The sequence below is a fragment of the Phymastichus coffea genome, unplaced genomic scaffold (assembly GCF_024137745.1).
Source record: "Phymastichus coffea isolate CEN01 unplaced genomic scaffold, Cenicafe_Pcof_1.1 PCOF00080, whole genome shotgun sequence".
Taxonomy (NCBI): Eukaryota; Metazoa; Arthropoda; class Insecta; order Hymenoptera; family Eulophidae; genus Phymastichus; species Phymastichus coffea.
The window spans coordinates 425283-438701 of NW_026706891.1; positions in this window are offsets into that span (position 1 = coordinate 425283).

A 13419-nucleotide genomic window follows, 5' to 3' on the forward strand; every position below is an offset into this window, starting at 1 on the left:
TACCAAAATTCGCTACGCAGAATACCTCAAGCCTCCAAATTATATTCAACCCCCGAGCCCTGCAAGTCTGCAACCTCAGACTCCTTTGCCAGAATTTCCTCAATCAGCACTTCAAGCTGCTATCGTATAACCGTATGTCTCTACATTTCAATCCCTTCAATATCTAAGCCTTGTATTCTACGCAGCTTTCAATTACACGTTTTAAATCTCATTTATTCAGTTTGTGAGTGTTGTATCTGAATATATGCAACCCTACAGTTTTTCACTTCTTTTTTTTATGAAAACGCTGTCGTTTATCTTGAAATGAACGTTTAAGAGATTTGCGTCTATGATGATCTGTCAATGTATCGTGTCGGTGTAGAGCCCAGCAATAGTCAGCCATCATGCTCTCATTCCATCTACTTTGATAATGTTCCTCTTTGTTTCTGAAATCTTGATGAAATCTTTGACCCATTTCTTCACTGAACGCCCCAACATTGTCCGGAAAATATTCCAAATGTGAAAACAAAAAGTTTATTTTCAGGCTCATCAAACATCCTAATTTTTGAAAATTCTGTAGTATTGACGACATAATAGTTTTGTATTTAGGGTCCCGGTGGTTTCCGAGAAAATTCTCGGTGACACTTTTGAAACTTATCCAAGCATTTCTCTCATTAGTCATCATTGTCAAGAGGAATTCATCATCTTTCATAAGTGCTCGAATGTCTGGCCCTACAAATATACCTTCCTTAATTTTCGCTTCAGACAATTTAGGAAATTTGCCCTGAAGATACTTGTAACATTCGCCTTTCTTATCTAGTGCCTTGACGAATTGCTTCAAGCCCAGTTTTATATAGAGTGGAGGTAACAAGATATGTTTAGTATCAACAAAGTTCTCATGGATGACATTGTGTGATCCAACAACCATTCCGATTCTTTTCGTCCATTCTTTCCGAACCCAATGTTCTTCTCGTGCACGACTGTCCCAGAGACACAAAAAACAGGGGTGCTTCGTATTTCCAGATTGCAAGCTAACTAATATATTGATCATCTTGAAATCGCCACAAACGAGCCATTTGTGTTCATTGTAATTGATTTTCTCAAGAAGGAATCGAAAGTTATCGTGAGACTCTTTCATCACAGTGGAATGAGCAATGGCAATAGCTGCATACTCATTCCCATTGTGCAGAAGTACTGCCTAGAAACTTTGTACAGATGCATCCATGAAGAGTCGCCAGTTCTCTGGATTATAACCTCCTTGTACTCCATATAAACTGATGAGATGCTTTATATCGTTGCAGTAAACAAAGTTATCCACGCAAGTAAAATATGGCCGAAATTTAATATCTCTCTTCCTGTATCTTCTCTACCTGTAACTTTTGTTTCAGGTAATAAAAGATTTCTTTCTTTTAGTCTTGAAGCTAAGAGTTCTGAAGAATCTTTCGGAAGATTCAAATTACGGATCAGATCATCCAAAGAATTTTGGTCGAAAAGTTTGGGCTTTTCTGAGTCAGAAAAATCTTCTTCATCACTATTGCTGCTTTTATCTGTTACCGGAACTTCTATTGGTTGAAGTTTTTTTGGCTCAGAATTTTTTCTTTCTATTTTTCCATACTAAGCTGCTGTTACACTAGAAACGTTCGAATAAAGGAGAGAAGCTTTGTTATTATGATTAAAACCTAAAGTATCACATTTACAAAAGTAATAGTTATCATGGTGATTTTTAGGTTCACGCTATATTGTTGGTTGGAGAACAACTTCGGTTTCAGTTTTATTCCAGTTTTTCAAACTTCGGCGACAGTCTTCACAAATATATTTAGGAACCCATGGTAAACTAATCTTTAATGATATCAGTGATTGATCGACGAAGTCGAGCTACTTCAAATTTACCGCAGATATTACAAAAGGAATCGATTTTTCCTTTGCATGGAATTCTACGTGCCGACATCTTCAATAACTTATAAGTTAATTGGAAATGACGAGTAATATTATAAACTTATTCTAATAACGAAATGGGTAAATATAATTAAATTTCTAGAAGACAAAGTAATAATAAAGATCAGCAAAAGTACTGCACGCAGTGTTATATGAGAAATAATAGAAAGTATTTAATTCCAGTGACTTCTCCGTTAGCCTGCCGCTTAAACACGATCTCTAACACGGATGAAGAGTAGAACATAAAAAATTGGAGTTTTCGAGCAGTGTTAAAACACGAATAATATTATAAACTTATTCTAATACCGGAATGGGGTAATGATAAAATTTCTGAAAAATGAAGTTACAATAAAAATCAATGAAAGTACTGTACGCAGTGTTGTACGAGAAATAATACCAAAAATTCAATTCTAGTGACTTATCCGTTAACCTGCCGCTCAAACACGATCCCTAACACGGATGAAGAACGAAGCACAAAAATTTGTAGTTTTTGAGCAATGTTATACACGGTTATCCTCAAGTAAGGAAATGTAGGCCCTAAGTGAATCCGATATCTGCTAACGTAGATACTTTCTTCATCGTTAGTAGATCAAAAAAATGTAAGATTAAAAATCCTAGCTGATCGATTTCGCAAGTTATAGACACTTGTACGTAAACGTAAATTGTACTTGTATACGTAAGTTGGATATGAATTTTCCATTGTTCCATTAACCCAGCGGTATTCCCCGTCCACCAAACCCGAATTTCTTTAAGGATGTTCGACGGTGTCATGCGAGGGGGTGAAGAGGCAGAGGGGTACCCTATGCTTTAACATAGGAGAGAGCAAATATTGACAACTTAAGATAATGAAATACTTTTGTGTTTAAATTTTTTGTTTTCATACCTATACATGAAATATTGTAATAAAAGTATCTATAAATAATTTTTTTATCGTCCGAAACTGATTTTTTATAAGATTAAGAATTTTTATGAGCAAAAATTAGTACTAGAATCTTTACGTGAAATGTGGCAACATCGCTCTCATTTGAATTTTCCGTTTGTGAAGTTGTCAACCTTTCTATCAAAACGTATGAGGCAAGTGGTGTGGTCAAACACGGCTTCTGACCTGACATAACCTATCTTGTACTCAAATACCTAGATTCGTCACATACTACTATTGTTTATTTTTTTATTGAAAAATGCCGAAGGAAAAAGTGTATAAGTGGAGAGGAAGATTTGTTTAAATATAATCTTCTCTTTTGAATCATTTTTTTATCAAAATAAAATGCTAAGCATTTATATTATTAGCAGTGTTTTTGGAGGTTGTGTTTAACGTATGCATGTTTATCGCGGTTACGTCTACTGCTGGACTGCGACGTGCGACACGTTGACGTGACCGCGACGTTGCCACATTTGTTCCGTAGCCTGCATCAGTTTCAAAAAATCATTTGAAAGTTCAACTATATATTGCAAAATCTTTGTAAAATGGACGGTATGATATATATATATAAATACACGAAAAGATTGCTTGTAAACTCTACTAAAAATTAATATAAGTAGTATAACGGGGTTTTGACCCAGCGCGGGTAACTTGTTATATAAATTACGAGGGAATTAAAAACAGCTCGGTGTGGGCCTCGTAATAGGCTGCGCAAAGCCTAGCCCAGCAGCAACAGGAACGTCGTGGTGCGGCGTCCGTTACCTTGGCCCGCGGAGAGCATCGTGTAGTCCTATGGGCGCTTTGGAGCGATCACGAAATTCAGATGCGAAAGCCGGACGGAACGGGATTGTTTACGATAGGTAAAAAGGAAGCGCAGAGGAAGAAAACAGATATACGAGCAGCATTGAGTTTACTACAGAGAATAGTACAAAGTTAGTACGCAGCGTAAGCGGGAGAGAGAGCGGCGAAAAGCTAGCGAGAGACACGTATTCGAGGTGGTACTTACAATGACGTCTCGGAGTCAGCCCTGGAGACGGTTTTCTCGGCCTCGCACGTGGTCTGCGAGGATGCGCAGTACGCACTCGAATGCGGTTAAAAGGCTGGCGGCTTTAAAGGCTCGCACGCATAGTCGCTGGAATTAACTCGCCAAAAACTCTGGGGCACTCTCGGCACCAAACCTCGCACCGGGTGGGCACTCGCGTACTCGCCATAAACACCACGGAAAAAGTCGCTGATCATAAAAGGTCGCAAGCGCGTATATCTGCTCGTCACACGTCCACGTGCTTCGAAGTCGCCGGTACAAGAGAGAGTTCTTATCGCGGGGCTTTTTCCTGCCCCACTCTCCTACTCGCGCGCGTCGCGTCGGTCTCCCGAATTCTCTCTCTCTAGCTCGCCCTCTATTAGCGCTCTCTCTGACTTACCTTTAGCTGCCATACATGTGAAATAATTATGTGACAAATATATTTATATATAAATAATTATAATTATGTGTCGGGAGAGAGAGACATAACGAGGGTCTGGCCGCTCGTTATAGTAGTTTATTATTCTCTTAACTCTATTAGTATGAAAAGTTTCTGAATTATAATGAGTATCTCTTCGCCCATAAGAGCTCATGTATAAGCGACGAACTTTGGAATTTTTTTTCTTTAATATTTCAACGTAAAAAAATATTGAAAAAATTCATGATAGTCTATGATGCTTTTAAGTATAACATATAAAAAAATCAGACAGTTCTCTTAATTTTCGTCTGATCATCGAACATCCTTAACCCTCAATAGGGCCGGGGGTTATAGCTTCGCAGGTTAAAGGTTCGAGGGTTAAGGAAATTGGGGTGTGAAGGTCGGGGGTTATACCGCAGCAGGTTAAAGGGCTCGAGAGTTAAGTACTTTGGAGTATGTCCGTCAGGGGTTACAGCGTCGCAGGTTATGGGGCTCTAGGGTTAAGAGAATTGAGATTATAGTTATTCTGACGTTAAATTTGGATTCAGTGACCAAAAAATATATAATTACACTATAACTCCTTATTCGGAAATTCGCCACTATTTCGTCCTGTAACAAAATCGCTAAATTACTCAAATTCAATCTACGATATCTCGATGGAAAAAAAAGATTTTTTAAATCTAAAAAAGGGTTTAGAAGGGTAAGAGTAGTACTTTGAGATAGCATTACTCGTTTTTTAAAATAAAATTGGCTTACGACGTAATACTACGCGAAATATAGTGAAAAATCGTGTTTTTTGAACTTTTAGGTTAGGATTTCTCGAAAACCTAGGGTGATGGAGTAATTCTGAGGTCAGATTCGGTTTCAGCGCACCAAAAACCTTTGAGATCGTACTGTCTGGTTTCTGGGTTTTTCCATTTTTTAAATTTTGTCAGCCTGTGTAATTATCTCTAACAAGTTCCTGAAAAAATGGTATTGATATTATTTACCGGTTGAACGATCTCATTTTACGGTCTTGTCAAAATTTCGATGACCGTATTAACCAATAAACCTTATTTGGACTTGTCTGAATTTCGATGATCAAATAGCCAATAACCTTATTCCGACTTGTCGAAATTCCGGCAAAATGGATAATCCAATGAACCGTATTCGGGCTTGTTTAAATTTCGATGATCGAATAATCCGATAACCTTTTACGGACTTGTCAAAATTTTGGTGGTCGAATAAACCAATAAACCTCTTTTTTTTACATCATTATTCTTTTAACCTCTCAAAAGCAATGCGCATGGACTTTGACGTATGCTCAGATTTGGAATAAAACAATAATCATTTCGGGACTTGTAAAAATTTCGGTGATCGAATAAACCTATAACCTTACTTGATTTTTACTGGTTGGGTTGGGTTGGGTTTTCTGCCAATATTTCGTCATTTTGAAAAAGGATCTACGGCAAAAATTATAGTCTGAAATGTCCTTTCTTTCCATTTCTATCGATGCGTGTTTCTTAAAGCCCAACACGAATTCAAATAAACCAATTACCTTTTCGGGACAACATTTCGGTGATCGATAAACCAATAAACCTCTTTTTTCCATTTTTATTTATTTTTTCCCAACTTCTCAAAAGCAGTGCGATTGGTCTTTGACATTACGTGCGTGTTATACATCTTGATGGGGTGCTTGACGTTGTTCTACGTGCGTCCGCTCTCACTCGACGCCCGTGTCTCCTCGCCCGTAGGTCACGTAACCTATCGCAGCAACTTAACCCATACCCAATATCTAAATACCGAATGTTGGCAACCTCCGCGATCCTAATCTCATATTCACGCCTGCCCCCCCCCCCCCCCCGCGGTTCACATCCACGAGTCCAATCCCGCGGCCCTACACACACACACACGCTGGCACACATACACACACGCTGGCACACATACACACACATACTGTACTTACCCGTTGTCCTTTTCCGGTGTTCCTCACCCTCGCGCTCCTTCTGCTGTCCCGTTGATATCCTTTCGGTGTATGGTTGACCTGAAACATAAAGAAAGAAAAAAGATTAATGTGGCCTTGTGTTCTTGCCGATGTCTCTTCTGCTGCTGTCCCGTTGATATCCTGGATGGTTGACCTGAAACAAAGAAAAGAAGAATTATTAATATCCTACTATTTCTCTTATTGGTTAGTTTATTTCTGATCGGGTTTTCGCGATCCGTTCATCCTCACAGATTTATTTGTAAAAAAGAACGGATCCCCAGGGTCTACGGCGAGGACGTGCCCGATCTTCAGACCCTATACGTTCACACACACACACACGCGCGCGCGCGCGCGTGCACACACACAAAACTAGCAACTTTGCCCCCGCTACTCATCACCTGAAAAAAAATAAAATGGTTATTTTCAAGTAATTATAAGAATATACCGCAAGAATACGAAAAAAAATATTCTTACCTAAGCGAGGTCGCTTTTCCAAGCACCTTGGTGCACTCTCCTCCGGAGATTCGAGTGCACGGCGCTTCTCGGCTCTTTCCTGGGCTTTCACCCATTCGTGTATAGCCAACCCTCCTACGGGAATTACCTTTATGTTTGCATGGGGATCCTCTCCGTCACGCAAAGATATTAATAATTTCCGTAGGATAGCATAGCAATCCTCGGGCATTGGCTTGCTGTGAATGCGAGCCAATTTCCCGAGGTTGCCTACTTGGGTCAGCAATTTAAAAATTTTATTCGTTACGCTGCCCCGGGCCCGATTAAACCGTTGGCTCAGGCCTTCGACAGCACCGTGGGTGAGCAGAAATTTATCCGATTCCCGCTGACCTTTACGGTACTGTAGTACCACGAGCCCAACGCTCTAATCAGGGCCACGGTATCAGCGTAGCTGAAAGGGCCGTTTAATGCGGTTTTCTCTATCTAAAAATAGAAAAATAAATCCACTATGTAGAACACGCGTGAAAAATACAAATTATTAATATACTTACCGTTTCAGTGATCACGATTAAGCAATATTGCTACAAAAGCCTCTGCGACGGTTGATTGCAATTGAATGTGCTGACGAATCCTTATCGTTTAGTTCCTCGCTGAACCGACAGATGACGCGACACAGTTCGCATACGGAATGTAATCCAGTTGGCCAACTACCCCAATAATCGACTAGAGGAAATCGTAACGCATGCAGTTCAAAAAGTTATCTATAAAATAACCAGTGATTACAGCTGATTTTATATCTTCATCTATGATTACGTTGCTTAAATCATCATACTCATTTTCTGAATCTGAGCTAAGAAATCTTCATTGTACAACAAATGCTTATCTTTTGTGGTTGGTAAATCAGCATAAGACGTTTCATGTTGCAGTGACATCAATTTTGCTTTCATTTTTCATATTCTCTTTTATCTAGGAAAAATTCAAATTATTAGAAAACAACACCTCCAGGAATACTTTTTCAGACTATTGCATATTCTACTGGGTTAGGTTAGGTTGGGTTGAATTAATGGTATATTTCTAAGTAAAGTTTGAAAGTTTAAAAATTAAGAATTGAATCGAAGTATTGTCTGAAACACAAAGAAAACACAGCCCCAGAAGTAACTTTTCCGACTTTTGCATATGTTATGGTGGTATATAGGGTTGTGTTAAGATCGGTGTAAATATATTTTATTCTACTGGTTAAACACAATACCTATACGCATTTACCGTCCGTTCTGTCGATATGTGATATTTTTTTTTAACAATTTTGAAACCAACGTGATATAATGTTACGTTAGATTATACGAGGAACCCAATCCACTGAGAAGTTACCCAAACGTATTTCTTCAAATATATTTTTTCCGAGAAAAGTGGCTTTTTACCGCCGAATTTTCAGTTTATCGATTTTCCAAAAGTACCATTGTACTGTAGGCCAAGATTCAAGGGGCTGCACCGATTGACTTTTTTTCGATTAACGATTGCTTCCCCGTGAAAAAGGCCCTTTCCGTTGCGATCACTTAAAGTCGATTTTCGTCTTTTCCGATCAACCCCCCCCCCCCCCCGAGTTCTACCAGGACTCGATCTCTTTAGAATTCCAAACTATATCCAATAGTTAACGCTTCACATTTTTAGAAATTTTTTAAATAAATTTGTTTAACATATTTTTCTAGAAAAGTGGCTTTTCACCCTCGAATTTTACGTTATTCGGTTTTCCAAGGGTGCCCTCGTATAGCAGGTCAATATTTAGGGGGTTACGTTGCACGCATTCATTTTTTTTTGATTAATGACTCCTTTCTTGTGAATTTAAATCCATTTGAATAATAATCCAACCCAACCCAACTAGGCCAATGAACGCAGTAACCCAACTAAGTAAAATCTTTTGGCGTAGTTTGCAGATGCTTTGGTAGATGGCGTATTAGAAAATAAACTCGCAAGCAGATGCGACTGGTAATTATATAAAAGAAATCAGTTAATCTTTGTTTTCTGATATAATGTACTGTCAAATAGCATACTTTGTGCGCCGACCTCGGTAGTATGTCTTATCCTCGGAGGGATTGAGGAACTTTAGCAGCTACAAATTTTTTTCGGCAAAACGGATAAACCAATAAACTTATCGCCGACGTAAAAATTGTGTCAAATCGGATAAGCCATCAAACCTCTCTTCGACTTGTAAAAATTTCTGCATATCGGATGCAGCGATAAACCTGTCTTGGACTTGTAGTTATCAGCAAATCGAACTTTGTTGGACTTGTATAGTTTTAAGCAAAAACGGATAAACCAATAAACCTCTCTCGGACTTGTAGAATTTTCGGCAAATTTACAATGTTTCCAACATAAAATAGAAGAACTGTGAACTGAAACAGAAGATAATGAAGTGATATGAAAGACGGACAAAATCCATCCGTGCCGTCACACACGGTTCTTTTAGTACGAGGATGGCGTTATCACGACAAATCTGTAGTTTTACCGTCAACTCCGTGACTCAAAATCCTGACGTTATCCAAACGCCGAATGATCGTCAATCTGTAAAAAAAAATTACATATACAGGGTGTCCCATTTTAAAGGAACCACCCCGAAATTTTCAGCGTTGTACAAAAAAATTGTTCAGACAACAGTTGTTTGGGACAATCTTTCAGGCAATTTGTGAATTCCGGACCAAAAAAATTTTTCATCTTTCGAGCCCAAGAATGTATCAAGCCAATTTTTGATTTCCTCTGCTGAAGTGAAGTGTATTCCCGTAAGAGCGTTCTGCATCGACCGAAACAAGTGAAAGTCCGATGGTGCCAGGTCTGGGCTGTAAGGCGGGTGAGGCAGAATTTCCCATCCACTATTCTCCAAATAGTTCTTCACCGAAGTCGCAACATGTGGCCTAGCGTTGTCGTGCTGCAAAATGACGGACTCTTGCCTAGTCTCATATTCTGGCCATTTCTCCTGTAACGCCCGCTTCAGACGAATTAATTGGGTTCGATACAATGGTCCTTTGATGGTTTGACCACTCGGAAGCAGTTCGTAGTATATGACACCCTTTTGATCCCACCATATGCAGAGCATGACCTTATTCACGTGAATATTTCGTTTCGGCGTCGGTTGGGCGGGCTCGCCGGGCTTTGTATACGAATGTCTCCATTTAGGATTGTCGTAATAAATCCATTTTTCATCGCCAGTGACAATACGATGCAAAAATGATTTATTTTTGTACCTCTGCAGCAACATTTCGGACATGCAAAATCGCCGTTCGACGTCCCTTGGCTTCAATTCGTAGGGCACCCAGTTTCCAACCTTTTGGATGAATCCCAATGTTTTTAGGCGCAGGGAAATGGCTTGTTGTGTGACGCCCAATGCTGCAGAAAGTTCTTTTTGAGTCTGACACGAATCCTCACTCAGCAAAGCGTCCAATTCCTCGTCTTCGAAAGTTTTCGGCTTTCCGGAGCGATCCTTGTCTTCAACTTCAAAATCACCAGTTTTGAACCGTTTGAACCACTCGCGGCACGTTGATTCACCAATACATTCCGTACCATAAGTTTCCGAAAGCAAACGAAAGGCCTCAGCAGCACTTTTCCCCATATTAAAGAATAGAAGCAGCGCTTCCCGCAAATGACGTTTATTTGGCTGGAAACTTGCCATTGTTTTGCTCGATAGAATATACGATACTGATAGAAATGCTCAAATGTCATGCTGCATAGTTGTTTACACATGCACAACCTACAAACATAACACATGGTGTCTGACATTTCTGCCCGAGATCCACTGGTGTCGCCTTCTTTTGACAAACGCTGGAAACTTACTTGTACACCCAATACAATCCTTCTCTTTTTTCTTTTTCCTTTTGCCTTTACTTGCTGGCCTTCCTCTTCACCTTCAACTTCATCTTCATTTTCTCTATTTTCTGGATCATTCTCATCATGTAATTTTTATATATACAATTTTTATATGTATAATAACTTATATACTTATTGTATATAAGTGCTTCTGTAATTGCGGAGTAATATTTATAATGCTTCCCGAAAGTATTTTGACAACGTATGTATGACAATATATACTATTTCATTTATTCCAGCAGATATATGAAGCGCTATTGCATGCTATATTCTATTGAGTGCTTTTTGGTATTTTTGGTCTGTTTAATTATTAATAAGTAGCTCTGAAAATGCGGGGTATTATTTTTTCTGAAATTTCTTGCAAAGGGTCTTCCAAAGGGATTTCAGTAAGACTTAGGAACATTAACATGTACTTCAACCTTCAATCAGATCGTGCTATGAAGTGTGATCGGTAAATTTTCTGAGATTTTACCAAAACATAGGTGGATACAGACGGAATTTTTTCAGATGCAGTTAGGAACTTATTTTTCATGTAGAAAGTCATGTTTTGACATGTAAAACTTAACTTCCAAATCTACGGAAAAGTGATTTTTTTGTCAAATCCAAAACTAATGACATATTCATAAAATAGAGCGAAAGTAGATGTTATTTGATGTATATATGTCTATACCTAAAATGAGTCCTTCAAGGGTAAAAATGAGCTCGAAAATTGGATATTTTTCAAAAATTGAAAAAGTTGGCATTTTCAAAATTCTGCCAAAAATTCAATTTTGAGTTTTAAGGTCTGAAACTTTATATACATACTGAGGAGATGCAGGAGAATACATTCATGAAAAAAAAATGAAAAAAAATTTTGATCGGTCGATTTGACATTAAACTGCCCATTTATTTATATTAGTTTAGTTTTAGTTTTCCTGTACCTTGCACCGTACAATCGGTTTTCAGGGCACCTCAACCACCACTTCCATATTGTGTGCCGTGAAGTGTTCCCGAGAAGCATCGGACTACCGCGGTTTCCAAAGATAGTCATTTATTCGCTTCTACAGTGGGTGCTCAGCATGAGCTCTCTGGTGCTTTCTGTAATTTTTAAAATCAGTGAGTTACTTACATAATCACTGAATAGAAATTAAGATGTTGTGAGTGAAATTACTTTATATGTTAACTTCTTATTTTCATTGTAAAAAAATCGGAGGAATGACGAGCACAGAGGTAAATGGTGGCTTCCCCAGTAAAATGCACATATATAAGATACTGAATATCAATAAAAATATTAAATATACTCACATAAAATGTAGTAAAACTGATGGGGTCGTTGAAGATGTAATCTTTTATAAGATTCAAATAGTGAGCTTTTGCTTGACCAAGCAATTTCTCCTGGCTCAACCTTATAATTTGTCGCTTTTATGTAATCAAGACGAGAGACGATAATAAGACTCAATGGTTCTCCATTAAACTTGAAATAAGACGGTAGCTGAAAAAAGAAAAGACGTATTAGTAATTATACGTACAGCGTCGCGAGACAATATCGATCGCTTTTTGGGTTGTGTAGGTAAGTGAGGAGAGCGGAAATGTCTCCGCTGTGTAGGTTCGTAGTACGTGACGTGTGAAGTCAGACATGTAAAAGGTTCAGGTCGGTGCGATATAACGTGTTAATGGAAATGGAAGAGATAAATCGTGTAAAACGGTGATATTTTTGTAAATCTGATTGATTTCAATAAATCATTGCAGCAAGTACATACTCATTTAAAAAAAGCCAGAACTATGTAATTGAAGATGAGAGTAGAAGAGAGTGTAAGCAGAAGTCGAGTAGATACGTTGATAGATGGAGAACAAAGAGATGACGAAAGAGGGAAAGAGAGAGAGAGATAGAAAGAGATTGGTTGATTGATTGATCCTTCTTTATATGTTCGTAACAAAATAATTGTATAACAAATATAAGTCATATTTCTTAGAGCTAATATCACAAATATTTATCGTGCAATGCACTGTCACTTCAGTACTGGTAAAGTTACTGCCATTAAGTAGTAGTTTACGTTTACTTTTGTCAAGGACCAATTGTAGCTTAAGTTACATAATATATACAGGGTGTCCCATTTTCACTTACCCAGTAGGATATCTCAAAACTAGGCAAGGTAATCGAAAAATGTTTCAAACCAAAGTTATATAGTTCGGAGGGGGTCAACTTATGATAACCTCAAACTTGACCTTGAATTTGATTTTCAAGGTCATTTCAAGGTCAACTTTATTTTTTTGAATAGGGACCCCTATTTTTGACACTGGATTCGGATAGAGCGGGAAATTCTACCATAAGATAACCTATTATACGTGGGGTCCGGGAGACCCCTCAAGGTCATTTCAAGGTTAACTTTGTTTTTTGTATAGGGGCCTCTATTTTTGATACTGGATTCGGATAGAGTGGGAAATTCTACCATAAGATGACCTATTATACGTGGGGTCCGGGAGACCGCTCAAGGTCATTTCAATGTTAACTTTGTTTTTTTGAATAGGAGAACCCCTATTCGGATAGAGCGAGAATTTTGAGAGTAAATGAATTATCACTCAATAATTCTTTCAACCTCTCAAGGTTATGTGAAAGTTAAAAATGGGATTTCAAATTTGTAATTCAGGTAAGTAAAAAAGCAATGGTAGTTTTCAGCTCAGATTCAATTTATTAATGTACGAATGAACAGAGTTCAGCTAGCAACTTATTTGGGATACAGCTCGTCATAGCGAGTAACATTATTTATTTTCAAATAAAAATAATTTTAAATTGATTATAACAATTGTTCAACTGGTCCTCCATTATTTTCTAAACACAATTCCAATCTACGGCGATAATTGTTTATGACAGCTCTGAGTACTTCTGGCGTGACTGCTGC